We start from the raw sequence: 12,889 nt of genomic DNA on the forward strand, positions 1-12,889 counted from the left end.
GTTGCATTGTGTTGAACTTTCTGAGGAAAAAACGATATATTTATTTTCCACTGCGGGAAAAAAGTAGCAAGAAATGAAACATTTTCATTTGCTGCGAGGAATGCCATGTATATTTTCATTAGGGAAGCGAAAAATAAAAACACCTACAGCACCTGGTATTCCCAGGCAGTCTTCCAACCCAGTACTAATCAAGCCTCACCCTGCTTAGCTTCCGAGATCTGACGGGATCGGGCGCTTTCAAGGTAGTATGGCCGTAGGTGGAGATTGCTGTCTCATGATATCCTCTCATTCTTAAATCCATGAGCCTATATCTTGCTCCATGCATACACAGAGACTGAGAAAATGACAGGTGCACTCAAATGTACTATAGACGGAATTCTTGATGTCAGAATTCTATTTTGGAAGGTTGCATTGTGTTGAGCTTTCTGAGGAAAAAACGATATATTTCTTTGCCACTGCGGGAAAAAAGTAGCAAGAAATGAAACATTTTCATTTGCTGCGAGGAATGCCATGTATATTTTCATTAGGGAAGCGAAAAATAAAAACACCTACAGCACCTGGTATTCCCAGGCAGTCTTCCAACCCAGTACTAATCAAGCCTCACCCTGCTTAGCTTCCGAGATCTGACGGGATCGGGCGCTTTCAAGGTAGTATGGCCGTAGGTGGAGATTGCTGTCTCATGATATCCTCTCATTCTTAAATCCATGAGCCTATATCTTGCTCCATGCATACACAGAGACTGAGAAAATGACAGGTGCACTCAAATGTACTATAGACGGAATTCTTGATGTCAGAATTCTATTTTGGAAGGTTGCATTGTGTTGAGCTTTCTGAGGAAAAAACGATATATTTCTTTGCCACTGCGGGAAAAAAGTAGTAAAAAATGAAACATTTTCATTTGCTGCAAGGAATGCCATGTATATTTTCATTAGGGAAGCGAAAAATAAAAACACCCACAGCACTTGGTATTCCCAGGCAGTCTCCCAACCCAGTACTAATCAAGCCTCACCCTGCTTAGCTTCCGAGATCTGACGGGATCAGGCGCTTTCAAGGTAGTATGGCCGTAGGTGGAGATTGCTGTCTCATGATATCCTCTCATTCTTAAATCCATGAGCCTATATCTTGCTCCATGCATACACAGAGACTGAGAAAATGACAGGTGCACTCAAATGTACTATAGACGGAATTCTTGATGTCAGAATTCTATTTTGGAAGGTTGCATTGTGTTGAACTTTCTGAGGAAAAAACGATATATTTCTTTTCCACTGCGGGAAAAAAGTAGTAAAAAATGAAACATTTTCATTTGCTGCAAGGAATGCCATGTATATTTTCATTAGGGAAGCGAAAAATAAAAACACCCACAGCACTTGGTATTCCCAGGCAGTCTCCCAACCCAGTACTAATCAAGCCTCACCCTGCTTAGCTTCCGAGATCTGACGGGATCGGGCGCTTTCAAGGTAGTATGGCCGTAGGTGGAGATTGCTGTCTCATGATATCCTCTCATTCTTAAATCCATGAGCCTATATCTTGCTCCATGCATACACAGAGACTGAGAAAATGACAGGTGCACTCAAATGTACTATAGACGGAATTCTTGATGTCAGAATTCTATTTTGGAAGGTTGCATTGTGTTGAACTTTCTGAGGAAAAAACGATATATTTCTTTTCCACTGCGGGAAAAAAGTAGTAAAAAATGAAACATTTTCATTTGCTGCAAGGAATGCCATGTATATTTTCATTAGGGAAGCGAAAAATAAAAACACCCACAGCACTTGGTATTCCCAGGCAGTCTCCCAACCCAGTACTAATCAAGCCTCACCCTGCTTAGCTTCCGAGATCTGACGGGATCGGGCGCTTTCAAGGTAGTATGGCCGTAGGTGGAGATTGCTGTTTCATGATATCCTCTCATTCTTAAATCCATGAGCCTATATCTTGCTCCATGCATACACAGAGACTGAGAAAATGACAGGTGCACTCAAATGTACTATAGACGGAATTCTTGATGTCAGAATTCTATTTTGGAAGGTTGCATTGTGTTGAACTTTCTGAGGAAAAAACGATATATTTCTTTTCCACTGCGGGAAAAAAGTAGTAAAAAATGAAACATTTTCATTTGCTGCAAGGAATGCCATGTATATTTTCATTAGGGAAGCGAAAAATAAAAACACCCACAGCACTTGGTATTCCCAGGCAGTCTCCCAAGCCAGTACTAATCAAGCCTCACCCTGCTTAGCTTCCGAGATCTGACGGGATCGGGCGCTTTCAAGGTAGTATGGCCGTAGGTGGAGATTGCTGTCTCATGATATCCTCTCATTCTTAAATCCATGAGCCTATATCTTGCTCCATGCATACACAGAGACTGAGAAAATGACAGGTGCACTCAAATGTACTATAGACGGAATTCTTGATGTCAGAATTCTATTTTGGAAGGTTGCATTGTGTTGAGCTTTCTGAGGAAAAAACGATATATTTCTTTGCCACTGCGGGAAAAAAGTAGTAAAAAATGAAACATTTTCATTTGCTGCAAGGAATGCCATGTATATTTTCATTAGGGAAGCGAAAAATAAAAACACCCACAGCACTTGGTATTCCCAGGCAGTCTCCCAACCCAGTACTAATCAAGCCTCACCCTGCTTAGCTTCCGAGATCTGACGGGATCGGGCGCTTTCAAGGTAGTATGGCCGTAGGTGGAGATTGCTGTCTCATGATATCCTCTCATTCTTAAATCCATGAGCCTATATCTTGCTCCATGCATACACAGAGACTGAGAAAATGACAGGTGCACTCAAATGTACTATAGACGGAATTCTTGATGTCAGAATTCTATTTTGGAAGGTTGCATTGTGTTGAACTTTCTGAGGAAAAAACGATATATTTCTTTTCCACTGCGGGAAAAAAGTAGTAAAAAATGAAACATTTTCATTTGCTGCAAGGAATGCCATGTATATTTTCATTAGGGAAGCGAAAAATAAAAACACCCACAGCACTTGGTATTCCCAGGCAGTCTCCCAACCCAGTACTAATCAAGCCTCACCCTGCTTAGCTTCTGAGATCTGACGGGATCGGGCACTTTCAAGGTAGTATGGCCGTAGGTGGAGATTGCTGTCTCATGATATCCTCTCATTCTTAAATCCATGAGCCTATATCTTGCTCCATGCATACACAGAGACTGAGAAAATGACAGGTGCACTCAAATGTACTATAGACGGAATTCTTGATGTCAGAATTCTATTTTGGAAGGTTGCATTGTGTTGAGCTTTCTGAGGAAAAAACGATATATTTCTTTTCCACTGCGGGAAAAAAGTAGTAAAAAATGAAACATTTTCATTTGCTGCAAGGAATGCCATGTATATTTTCATTAGGGAAGCGAAAAATAAAAACACCCACAGCACTTGGTATTCCCAGGCAGTCTCCCAACCCAGTACTAATCAAGCCTCACCCTGCTTAGCTTCTGAGATCTGACGGGATCGGGCGCTTTCAAGGTAGTATGGCCGTAGGTGGAGATTGCTGTCTCATGATATCCTCTCATTCTTAAATCCATGAGCCTATATCTTGCTCCATGCATACACAGAGACTGAGAAAATGACAGGTGCACTCAAATGTACTATAGACGGAATTCTTGATGTCAGAATTCTATTTTGGAAGGTTGCATTGTGTTGAGCTTTCTGAGGAAAAAACGATATATTTCTTTTCCACTGCGGGAAAAAAGTAGTAAAAAATGAAACATTTTCATTTGCTGCAAGGAATGCCATGTATATTTTCATTAGGGAAGCGAAAAATAAAAACACCCACAGCACTTGGTATTCCCAGGCAGTCTCCCAACCCAGTACTAATCAAGCCTCACCCTGCTTAGCTTCTGAGATCTGACGGGATCGGGCGCTTTCAAGGTAGTATGGCCGTAGGTGGAGATTGCTGTCTCATGATATCCTCTCATTCTTAAATCCATGAGCCTATATCTTGCTCCATGCATACACAGAGACTGAGAAAATGACAGGTGCACTCAAATGTACTATAGACGGAATTCTTGATGTCAGAATTCTATTTTGGAAGGTTGCATTGTGTTGAACTTTCTGAGGAAAAAACGATATATTTATTTTCCACTGCGGGAAAAAAGTAGCAAGAAATGAAACATTTTCATTTGCTGCGAGGAATGCCATGTATATTTTCATTAGGGAAGCGAAAAATAAAAACACCTACAGCACCTGGTATTCCCAGGCAGTCTTCCAACCCAGTACTAATCAAGCCTCACCCTGCTTAGCTTCCGAGATCTGACGGGATCGGGCGCTTTCAAGGTAGTATGGCCGTAGGTGGAGATTGCTGTCTCATGATATCCTCTCATTCTTAAATCCATGAGCCTATATCTTGCTCCATGCATACACAGAGACTGAGAAAATGACAGGTGCACTCAAATGTACTATAGACGGAATTCTTGATGTCAGAATTCTATTTTGGAAGGTTGCATTGTGTTGAGCTTTCTGAGGAAAAAACGATATATTTCTTTGCCACTGCGGGAAAAAAGTAGCAAGAAATGAAACATTTTCATTTGCTGCGAGGAATGCCATGTATATTTTCATTAGGGAAGCGAAAAATAAAAACACCTACAGCACCTGGTATTCCCAGGCAGTCTTCCAACCCAGTACTAATCAAGCCTCACCCTGCTTAGCTTCCGAGATCTGACGGGATCGGGCGCTTTCAAGGTAGTATGGCCGTAGGTGGAGATTGCTGTCTCATGATATCCTCTCATTCTTAAATCCATGAGCCTATATCTTGCTCCATGCATACACAGAGACTGAGAAAATGACAGGTGCACTCAAATGTACTATAGACGGAATTCTTGATGTCAGAATTCTATTTTGGAAGGTTGCATTGTGTTGAGCTTTCTGAGGAAAAAACGATATATTTCTTTTCCACTGCGGGAAAAAAGTAGTAAAAAATGAAACATTTTCATTTGCTGCAAGGAATGCCATGTATATTTTCATTAGGGAAGCGAAAAATAAAAACACCCACAGCACTTGGTATTCCCAGGCAGTCTCCCAACCCAGTACTAATCAAGCCTCACCCTGCTTAGCTTCCGAGAACTGACGGGATCAGGCGCTTTCAAGGTAGTATGGCCGTAGGTGGAGATTGCTGTCTCATGATATCCTCTCATTCTTAAATCCATGAGCCTATATCTTGCTCCATGCATACACAGAGACTGAGAAAATGACAGGTGCACTCAAATGTACTATAGACGGAATTCTTGAAGTCAGAATTCTATTTTGGAAGGTTGCATTGTGTTGAACTTTCTGAGGAAAAAACGATATATTTCTTTTCCACTGCGGGAAAAAAGTAGTAAAAAATGAAACATTTTCATTTGCTGCAAGGAATGCCATGTATATTTTCATTAGGGAAGCGAAAAATAAAAACACCCACAGCACTTGGTATTCCCAGGCAGTCTCCCAACCCAGTACTAATCAAGCCTCACCCTGCTTAGCTTCCGAGATCTGACGGGATCAGGCGCTTTCAAGGTAGTATGGCCGTAGGTGGAGATTGCTGTCTCATGATATCCTCTCATTCTTAAATCCATGAGCCTATATCTTGCTCCATGCATACACAGAGACTGAGAAAATGACAGGTGCACTCAAATGTACTATAGACGGAATTCTTGATGTCAGAATTCTATTTTGGAAGGTTGCATTGTGTTGAACTTTCTGAGGAAAAAACGATATATTTCTTTTCCACTGCGGGAAAAAAGTAGTAAAAAATGAAACATTTTCATTTGCTGCAAGGAATGCCATGTATATTTTCATTAGGGAAGCGAAAAATAAAAACACCCACAGCACTTGGTATTCCCAGGCAGTCTCCCAACCCAGTACTAATCAAGCCTCACCCTGCTTAGCTTCCGAGATCTGACGGGATCGGGCGCTTTCAAGGTAGTATGGCCGTAGGTGGAGATTGCTGTCTCATGATATCCTCTCATTCTTAAATCCATGAGCCTATATCTTGCTCCATGCATACACAGAGACTGAGAAAATGACAGGTGCACTCAAATGTACTATAGACGGAATTCTTGATGTCAGAATTCTATTTTGGAAGGTTGCATTGTGTTGAACTTTCTGAGGAAAAAACGATATATTTCTTTTCCACTGCGGGAAAAAAGTAGTAAAAAATGAAACATTTTCATTTGCTGCAAGGAATGCCATGTATATTTTCATTAGGGAAGCGAAAAATAAAAACACCCACAGCACTTGGTATTCCCAGGCAGTCTCCCAACCCAGTACTAATCAAGCCTCACCCTGCTTAGCTTCTGAGATCTGACGGGATCGGGCGCTTTCAAGGTAGTATGGCCGTAGGTGGAGATTGCTGTCTCATGATATCCTCTCATTCTTAAATCCATGAGCCTATATCTTGCTCCATGCATACACAGAGACTGAGAAAATGACAGGTGCACTCAAATGTACTATAGACGGAATTCTTGATGTCAGAATTCTATTTTGGAAGGTTGCATTGTGTTGAACTTTCTGAGGAAAAAACGATATATTTATTTTCCACTGCGGGAAAAAAGTAGCAAGAAATGAAACATTTTCATTTGCTGCGAGGAATGCCATGTATATTTTCATTAGGGAAGCGAAAAATAAAAACACCTACAGCACCTGGTATTCCCAGGCAGTCTTCCAACCCAGTACTAATCAAGCCTCACCCTGCTTAGCTTCCGAGATCTGACGGGATCGGGCGCTTTCAAGGTAGTATGGCCGTAGGTGGAGATTGCTGTCTCATGATATCCTCTCATTCTTAAATCCATGAGCCTATATCTTGCTCCATGCATACACAGAGACTGAGAAAATGACAGGTGCACTCAAATGTACTATAGACGGAATTCTTGATGTCAGAATTCTATTTTGGAAGGTTGCATTGTGTTGAGCTTTCTGAGGAAAAAACGATATATTTCTTTGCCACTGCGGGAAAAAAGTAGCAAGAAATGAAACATTTTCATTTGCTGCGAGGAATGCCATGTATATTTTCATTAGGGAAGCGAAAAATAAAAACACCTACAGCACCTGGTATTCCCAGGCAGTCTTCCAACCCAGTACTAATCAAGCCTCACCCTGCTTAGCTTCCGAGATCTGACGGGATCGGGCGCTTTCAAGGTAGTATGGCCGTAGGTGGAGATTGCTGTCTCATGATATCCTCTCATTCTTAAATCCATGAGCCTATATCTTGCTCCATGCATACACAGAGACTGAGAAAATGACAGGTGCACTCAAATGTACTATAGACGGAATTCTTGATGTCAGAATTCTATTTTGGAAGGTTGCATTGTGTTGAGCTTTCTGAGGAAAAAACGATATATTTCTTTGCCACTGCGGGAAAAAAGTAGTAAAAAATGAAACATTTTCATTTGCTGCAAGGAATGCCATGTATATTTTCATTAGGGAAGCGAAAAATAAAAACACCCACAGCACTTGGTATTCCCAGGCAGTCTCCCAACCCAGTACTAATCAAGCCTCACCCTGCTTAGCTTCCGAGAACTGACGGGATCAGGCGCTTTCAAGGTAGTATGGCCGTAGGTGGAGATTGCTGTCTCATGATATCCTCTCATTCTTAAATCCATGAGCCTATATCTTGCTCCATGCATACACAGAGACTGAGAAAATGACAGGTGCACTCAAATGTACTATAGACGGAATTCTTGAAGTCAGAATTCTATTTTGGAAGGTTGCATTGTGTTGAACTTTCTGAGGAAAAAACGATATATTTCTTTTCCACTGCGGGAAAAAAGTAGTAAAAAATGAAACATTTTCATTTGCTGCAAGGAATGCCATGTATATTTTCATTAGGGAAGCGAAAAATAAAAACACCCACAGCACTTGGTATTCCCAGGCAGTCTCCCAACCCAGTACTAATCAAGCCTCACCCTGCTTAGCTTCCGAGATCTGACGGGATCGGGCGCTTTCAAGGTAGTATGGCCACAGGTGGAGATTGCTGTCTCATGATATCCTCTCATTCTTAAATCCATGAGCCTATATCTTGCTCCATGCATACACAGAGACTGAGAAAATGACAGGTGCACTCAAATGTACTATAGACGGAATTCTTGATGTCAGAATTCTATTTTGGAAGGTTGCATTGTGTTGAATTTTCTGAGGAAAAAACGATATATTTCTTTTCCACTGCGGGAAAAAAGTAGTAAAAAATGAAACATTTTCATTTGCTGCAAGGAATGCCATGTATATTTTCATTAGGGAAGCGAAAAATAAAAACACCTACAGCACCTGGTATTCCCAGGCAGTCTTCCAACCCAGTACTAATCAAGCCTCACCCTGCTTAGCTTCCGAGATCTGACGGGATCGGGCGCTTTCAAGGTAGTATGGCCGTAGGTGGAGATTGCTGTCTCATGATATCCTCTCATTCTTAAATCCATGAGCCTATATCTTGCTCCATGCATACACAGAGACTGAGAAAATGACAGGTGCACTCAAATGTACTATAGACGGAATTCTTGATGTCAGAATTCTATTTTGGAAGGTTGCATTGTGTTGAACTTTCTGAGGAAAAAACGATATATTTCTTTTCCACTGCGGGAAAAAAGTAGTAAAAAATGAAACATTTTCATTTGCTGCAAGGAATGCCATGTATATTTTCATTAGGGAAGCGAAAAATAAAAACACCCACAGCACTTGGTATTCCCAGGCAGTCTCCCAACCCAGTACTAATCAAGCCTCACCCTGCTTAGCTTCTGAGATCTGACGGGATCGGGCGCTTTCAAGGTAGTATGGCCGTAGGTGGAGATTGCTGTCTCATGATATCCTCTCATTCTTAAATCCATGAGCCTATATCTTGCTCCATGCATACACAGAGACTGAGAAAATGACAGGTGCACTCAAATGTACTATAGACGGAATTCTTGATGTCAGAATTCTATTTTGGAAGGTTGCATTGTGTTGAGCTTTCTGAGGAAAAAACGATATATTTCTTTGCCACTGCGGGAAAAAAGTAGTAAAAAATGAAACATTTTCATTTGCTGCAAGGAATGCCATGTATATTTTCATTAGGGAAGCGAAAAATAAAAACACCCACAGCACTTGGTATTCCCAGGCAGTCTCCCAACCCAGTACTAATCAAGCCTCACCCTGCTTAGCTTCCGAGATCTGACGGGATCGGGCGCTTTCAAGGTAGTATGGCCGTAGGTGGAGATTGCTGTCTCATGATATCCTCTCATTCTTAAATCCATGAGCCTATATCTTGCTCCATGCATACACAGAGACTGAGAAAATGACAGGTGCACTCAAATGTACTATAGACGGAATTCTTGATGTCAGAATTCTATTTTGGAAGGTTGCATTGTGTTGAACTTTCTGAGGAAAAAACGATATATTTCTTTTCCACTGCGGGAAAAAAGTAGTAAAAAATGAAACATTTTCATTTGCTGCAAGGAATGCCATGTATATTTTCATTAGGGAAGCGAAAAATAAAAACACCCACAGCACTTGGTATTCCCAGGCAGTCTCCCAACCCAGTACTAATCAAGCCTCACCCTGCTTAGCTTCTGAGATCTGACGGGATCGGGCGCTTTCAAGGTAGTATGGCCGTAGGTGGAGATTGCTGTCTCATGATATCCTCTCATTCTTAAATCCATGAGCCTATATCTTGCTCCATGCATACACAGAGACTGAGAAAATGACAGGTGCACTCAAATGTACTATAGACGGAATTCTTGATGTCAGAATTCTATTTTGGAAGGTTGCATTGTGTTGAACTTTCTTAGGAAAAAACGATATATTTATTTTCCACTGCGGGAAAAAAGTAGCAAGAAATGAAACATTTTCATTTGCTGCGAGGAATGCCATGTATATTTTCATTAGGGAAGCGAAAAATAAAAACACCTACAGCACCTGGTATTCCCAGGCAGTCTTCCAACCCAGTACTAATCAAGCCTCACCCTGCTTAGCTTCCGAGATCTGACGGGATCGGGCGCTTTCAAGGTAGTATGGCCGTAGGTGGAGATTGCTGTCTCATGATATCCTCTCATTCTTAAATCCATGAGCCTATATCTTGCTCCATGCATACACAGAGACTGAGAAAATGACAGGTGCACTCAAATGTACTATAGACGGAATTCTTGATGTCAGAATTCTATTTTGGAAGGTTGCATTGTGTTGAGCTTTCTGAGGAAAAAACGATATATTTCTTTGCCACTGCGGGAAAAAAGTAGCAAGAAATGAAACATTTTCATTTGCTGCGAGGAATGCCATGTATATTTTCATTAGGGAAGCGAAAAATAAAAACACCTACAGCACCTGGTATTCCCAGGCAGTCTTCCAACCCAGTACTAATCAAGCCTCACCCTGCTTAGCTTCCGAGATCTGACGGGATCGGGCGCTTTCAAGGTAGTATGGCCGTAGGTGGAGATTGCTGTCTCATGATATCCTCTCATTCTTAAATCCATGAGCCTATATCTTGCTCCATGCATACACAGAGACTGAGAAAATGACAGGTGCACTCAAATGTACTATAGACGGAATTCTTGATGTCAGAATTCTATTTTGGAAGGTTGCATTGTGTTGAGCTTTCTGAGGAAAAAACGATATATTTCTTTGCCACTGCGGGAAAAAAGTAGTAAAAAATGAAACATTTTCATTTGCTGCAAGGAATGCCATGTATATTTTCATTAGGGAAGCGAAAAATAAAAACACCCACAGCACTTGGTATTCCCAGGCAGTCTCCCAACCCAGTACTAATCAAGCCTCACCCTGCTTAGCTTCCGAGATCTGACGGGATCAGGCGCTTTCAAGGTAGTATGGCCGTAGGTGGAGATTGCTGTCTCATGATATCCTCTCATTCTTAAATCCATGAGCCTATATCTTGCTCCATGCATACACAGAGACTGAGAAAATGACAGGTGCACTCAAATGTACTATAGACGGAATTCTTGATGTCAGAATTCTATTTTGGAAGGTTGCATTGTGTTGAACTTTCTGAGGAAAAAACGATATATTTCTTTTCCACTGCGGGAAAAAAGTAGTAAAAAATGAAACATTTTCATTTGCTGCAAGGAATGCCATGTATATTTTCATTAGGGAAGCGAAAAATAAAAACACCCACAGCACTTGGTATTCCCATGCAGTCTCCCAACCCAGTACTAATCAAGCCTCACCCTGCTTAGCTTCCGAGATCTGACGGGATCGGGCGCTTTCAAGGTAGTATGGCCACAGGTGGAGATTGCTGTCTCATGATATCCTCTCATTCTTAAATCCATGAGCCTATATCTTGCTCCATGCATACACAGAGACTGAGAAAATGACAGGTGCACTCAAATGTACTATAGACGGAATTCTTGATGTCAGAATTCTATTTTGGAAGGTTGCATTGTGTTGAGCTTTCTGAGGAAAAAACGATATATTTCTTTGCCACTGCGTGAAAAAAGTAGTAAAAAATGAAACATTTTCATTTGCTGCAAGGAATGCCATGTATATTTTCATTAGGGAAGCGAAAAATAAAAACACCCACAGCACTTGGTATTCCCAGGCAGTCTCCCAACCCAGTACTAATCAAGCCTCACCCTGCTTAGCTTCCGAGATCTGACGGGATCGGGCGCTTTCAAGGTAGTATGGCCGTAGGTGGAGATTGCTGTCTCATGATGCTGTCTCATGATATCCTCTCATTCTTAAATCCATGAGCCTATATCTTGCTCCATGCATACACAGAGACTGAGAAAATGACAGGTGCACTCAAATGTACTATAGACGGAATTCTTGATGTCAGAATTCTATTTTGGAAGGTTGCATTGTGTTGAACTTTCTGAGGAAAAAACGATATATTTCTTTCCACTGCGGGGAAAAAAGTAGTAAAAAATGAAACATTTTCATTTGCTGCAAGGAATGCCATGTATATTTTCATTAGGGAAGCGAAAAATAAAAACACCCACAGCACTTGGTATTCCCAGGCAGTCTCCCAACCCAGTACTAATCAAGCCTCACCCTGCTTAGCTTCTGAGATCTGACGGGATCGGGCGCTTTCAAGGTAGTATGGCCGTAGGTGGAGATTGCTGTCTCATGATATCCTCTCATTCTTAAATCCATGAGCCTATATCTTGCTCCATGCATACACAGAGACTGAGAAAATGACAGGTGCACTCAAATGTACTATAGACGGAATTCTTGATGTCAGAATTCTATTTTGGAAGGTTGCATTGTGTTGAACTTTCTGAGGAAAAAACGATATATTTATTTTCCACTGCGGGAAAAAAGTAGCAAGAAATGAAACATTTTCATTTGCTGCGAGGAATGCCATGTATATTTTCATTAGGGAAGCGAAAAATAAAAACACCTACAGCACCTGGTATTCCCAGGCAGTCTTCCAACCCAGTACTAATCAAGCCTCACCCTGCTTAGCTTCCGAGATCTGACGGGATCGGGCGCTTTCAAGGTAGTATGGCCGTAGGTGGAGATTGCTGTCTCATGATATCCTCTCATTCTTAAATCCATGAGCCTATATCTTGCTCCATGCATACACAGAGACTGAGAAAATGACAGGTGCACTCAAATGTACTATAGACGGAATTCTTGATGTCAGAATTCTATTTTGGAAGGTTGCATTGTGTTGAGCTTTCTGAGGAAAAAACGATATATTTCTTTGCCACTGCGGGAAAAAAGTAGCAAGAAATGAAACATTTTCATTTGCTGCGAGGAATGCCATGTATATTTTCATTAGGGAAGCGAAAAATAAAAACACCTACAGCACCTGGTATTCCCAGGCAGTCTTCCAACCCAGTACTAATCAAGCCTCACCCTGCTTAGCTTCCGAGATCTGACGGGATCGGGCGCTTTCAAGGTAGTATGGCCGTAGGTGGAGATTGCTGTCTCATGATATCCTCTCATTCTTAAATCCATGAGCCTATATCTTGCTCCAT

The 12,889-nt window shown here is 41.4% G+C and overlaps 32 non-coding genes across 32 annotated transcripts; all 32 read right to left on the reverse strand.

Moving 5' to 3' along the window:
• Positions 1–140: 140 nt before the first annotated feature.
• On the reverse strand, positions 141–259 carry LOC142474314 (5S ribosomal RNA). The gene has a single exon (XR_012790272.1). It is a non-coding gene; the product is annotated as a 5S ribosomal RNA (ribosomal RNA).
• A 286-nt stretch (positions 260–545) lies between these two features.
• On the reverse strand, positions 546–664 carry LOC142474315 (5S ribosomal RNA). Its single transcript, XR_012790273.1, has one exon. It is a non-coding gene; the product is annotated as a 5S ribosomal RNA (ribosomal RNA).
• Positions 665–950: 286 nt separating this feature from the next.
• LOC142474402 (5S ribosomal RNA) lies at positions 951–1,069 on the reverse strand. The gene has a single exon (XR_012790354.1). It is a non-coding gene; the product is annotated as a 5S ribosomal RNA (ribosomal RNA).
• A 286-nt stretch (positions 1,070–1,355) lies between these two features.
• Positions 1,356–1,474, reverse strand: LOC142474177 (5S ribosomal RNA). Its single transcript, XR_012790148.1, has one exon. It is a non-coding gene; the product is annotated as a 5S ribosomal RNA (ribosomal RNA).
• A 286-nt stretch (positions 1,475–1,760) lies between these two features.
• Positions 1,761–1,879, reverse strand: LOC142474178 (5S ribosomal RNA). The gene has a single exon (XR_012790149.1). It is a non-coding gene; the product is annotated as a 5S ribosomal RNA (ribosomal RNA).
• Positions 1,880–2,165: 286 nt separating this feature from the next.
• On the reverse strand, positions 2,166–2,284 carry LOC142474431 (5S ribosomal RNA). Its single transcript, XR_012790381.1, has one exon. It is a non-coding gene; the product is annotated as a 5S ribosomal RNA (ribosomal RNA).
• A 286-nt stretch (positions 2,285–2,570) lies between these two features.
• LOC142474179 (5S ribosomal RNA) lies at positions 2,571–2,689 on the reverse strand. Its single transcript, XR_012790150.1, has one exon. It is a non-coding gene; the product is annotated as a 5S ribosomal RNA (ribosomal RNA).
• A 286-nt stretch (positions 2,690–2,975) lies between these two features.
• LOC142474559 (5S ribosomal RNA) lies at positions 2,976–3,094 on the reverse strand. Its single transcript, XR_012790501.1, has one exon. It is a non-coding gene; the product is annotated as a 5S ribosomal RNA (ribosomal RNA).
• A 286-nt stretch (positions 3,095–3,380) lies between these two features.
• LOC142474488 (5S ribosomal RNA) lies at positions 3,381–3,499 on the reverse strand. The gene has a single exon (XR_012790434.1). It is a non-coding gene; the product is annotated as a 5S ribosomal RNA (ribosomal RNA).
• Positions 3,500–3,785: 286 nt separating this feature from the next.
• On the reverse strand, positions 3,786–3,904 carry LOC142474489 (5S ribosomal RNA). Its single transcript, XR_012790435.1, has one exon. It is a non-coding gene; the product is annotated as a 5S ribosomal RNA (ribosomal RNA).
• A 286-nt stretch (positions 3,905–4,190) lies between these two features.
• LOC142474316 (5S ribosomal RNA) lies at positions 4,191–4,309 on the reverse strand. Its single transcript, XR_012790274.1, has one exon. It is a non-coding gene; the product is annotated as a 5S ribosomal RNA (ribosomal RNA).
• Positions 4,310–4,595: 286 nt separating this feature from the next.
• On the reverse strand, positions 4,596–4,714 carry LOC142474318 (5S ribosomal RNA). Its single transcript, XR_012790276.1, has one exon. It is a non-coding gene; the product is annotated as a 5S ribosomal RNA (ribosomal RNA).
• Positions 4,715–5,000: 286 nt separating this feature from the next.
• Positions 5,001–5,119, reverse strand: LOC142474546 (5S ribosomal RNA). The gene has a single exon (XR_012790489.1). It is a non-coding gene; the product is annotated as a 5S ribosomal RNA (ribosomal RNA).
• Positions 5,120–5,405: 286 nt separating this feature from the next.
• Positions 5,406–5,524, reverse strand: LOC142474403 (5S ribosomal RNA). The gene has a single exon (XR_012790355.1). It is a non-coding gene; the product is annotated as a 5S ribosomal RNA (ribosomal RNA).
• Positions 5,525–5,810: 286 nt separating this feature from the next.
• On the reverse strand, positions 5,811–5,929 carry LOC142474180 (5S ribosomal RNA). Its single transcript, XR_012790151.1, has one exon. It is a non-coding gene; the product is annotated as a 5S ribosomal RNA (ribosomal RNA).
• A 286-nt stretch (positions 5,930–6,215) lies between these two features.
• Positions 6,216–6,334, reverse strand: LOC142474490 (5S ribosomal RNA). The gene has a single exon (XR_012790436.1). It is a non-coding gene; the product is annotated as a 5S ribosomal RNA (ribosomal RNA).
• Positions 6,335–6,620: 286 nt separating this feature from the next.
• LOC142474320 (5S ribosomal RNA) lies at positions 6,621–6,739 on the reverse strand. Its single transcript, XR_012790277.1, has one exon. It is a non-coding gene; the product is annotated as a 5S ribosomal RNA (ribosomal RNA).
• Positions 6,740–7,025: 286 nt separating this feature from the next.
• LOC142474321 (5S ribosomal RNA) lies at positions 7,026–7,144 on the reverse strand. Its single transcript, XR_012790278.1, has one exon. It is a non-coding gene; the product is annotated as a 5S ribosomal RNA (ribosomal RNA).
• Positions 7,145–7,430: 286 nt separating this feature from the next.
• On the reverse strand, positions 7,431–7,549 carry LOC142474547 (5S ribosomal RNA). The gene has a single exon (XR_012790490.1). It is a non-coding gene; the product is annotated as a 5S ribosomal RNA (ribosomal RNA).
• A 286-nt stretch (positions 7,550–7,835) lies between these two features.
• On the reverse strand, positions 7,836–7,954 carry LOC142474442 (5S ribosomal RNA). The gene has a single exon (XR_012790391.1). It is a non-coding gene; the product is annotated as a 5S ribosomal RNA (ribosomal RNA).
• A 286-nt stretch (positions 7,955–8,240) lies between these two features.
• Positions 8,241–8,359, reverse strand: LOC142474322 (5S ribosomal RNA). Its single transcript, XR_012790279.1, has one exon. It is a non-coding gene; the product is annotated as a 5S ribosomal RNA (ribosomal RNA).
• Positions 8,360–8,645: 286 nt separating this feature from the next.
• Positions 8,646–8,764, reverse strand: LOC142474491 (5S ribosomal RNA). Its single transcript, XR_012790437.1, has one exon. It is a non-coding gene; the product is annotated as a 5S ribosomal RNA (ribosomal RNA).
• Positions 8,765–9,050: 286 nt separating this feature from the next.
• Positions 9,051–9,169, reverse strand: LOC142474181 (5S ribosomal RNA). The gene has a single exon (XR_012790152.1). It is a non-coding gene; the product is annotated as a 5S ribosomal RNA (ribosomal RNA).
• A 286-nt stretch (positions 9,170–9,455) lies between these two features.
• On the reverse strand, positions 9,456–9,574 carry LOC142474492 (5S ribosomal RNA). The gene has a single exon (XR_012790438.1). It is a non-coding gene; the product is annotated as a 5S ribosomal RNA (ribosomal RNA).
• Positions 9,575–9,860: 286 nt separating this feature from the next.
• LOC142474323 (5S ribosomal RNA) lies at positions 9,861–9,979 on the reverse strand. Its single transcript, XR_012790280.1, has one exon. It is a non-coding gene; the product is annotated as a 5S ribosomal RNA (ribosomal RNA).
• A 286-nt stretch (positions 9,980–10,265) lies between these two features.
• On the reverse strand, positions 10,266–10,384 carry LOC142474324 (5S ribosomal RNA). The gene has a single exon (XR_012790281.1). It is a non-coding gene; the product is annotated as a 5S ribosomal RNA (ribosomal RNA).
• Positions 10,385–10,670: 286 nt separating this feature from the next.
• LOC142474404 (5S ribosomal RNA) lies at positions 10,671–10,789 on the reverse strand. Its single transcript, XR_012790356.1, has one exon. It is a non-coding gene; the product is annotated as a 5S ribosomal RNA (ribosomal RNA).
• Positions 10,790–11,075: 286 nt separating this feature from the next.
• Positions 11,076–11,194, reverse strand: LOC142474477 (5S ribosomal RNA). Its single transcript, XR_012790424.1, has one exon. It is a non-coding gene; the product is annotated as a 5S ribosomal RNA (ribosomal RNA).
• Positions 11,195–11,480: 286 nt separating this feature from the next.
• LOC142474183 (5S ribosomal RNA) lies at positions 11,481–11,599 on the reverse strand. Its single transcript, XR_012790154.1, has one exon. It is a non-coding gene; the product is annotated as a 5S ribosomal RNA (ribosomal RNA).
• Positions 11,600–11,898: 299 nt separating this feature from the next.
• Positions 11,899–12,017, reverse strand: LOC142474493 (5S ribosomal RNA). Its single transcript, XR_012790439.1, has one exon. It is a non-coding gene; the product is annotated as a 5S ribosomal RNA (ribosomal RNA).
• Positions 12,018–12,303: 286 nt separating this feature from the next.
• On the reverse strand, positions 12,304–12,422 carry LOC142474325 (5S ribosomal RNA). Its single transcript, XR_012790282.1, has one exon. It is a non-coding gene; the product is annotated as a 5S ribosomal RNA (ribosomal RNA).
• A 286-nt stretch (positions 12,423–12,708) lies between these two features.
• On the reverse strand, positions 12,709–12,827 carry LOC142474326 (5S ribosomal RNA). The gene has a single exon (XR_012790283.1). It is a non-coding gene; the product is annotated as a 5S ribosomal RNA (ribosomal RNA).
• Between the last annotated feature and the right edge of the window lie 62 nt (positions 12,828–12,889).

Source organism: Ascaphus truei, assembly GCF_040206685.1.
Source record: "Ascaphus truei isolate aAscTru1 chromosome 18 unlocalized genomic scaffold, aAscTru1.hap1 SUPER_18_unloc_1, whole genome shotgun sequence".
Classification (NCBI taxonomy): Eukaryota; Metazoa; Chordata; class Amphibia; order Anura; family Ascaphidae; genus Ascaphus; species Ascaphus truei.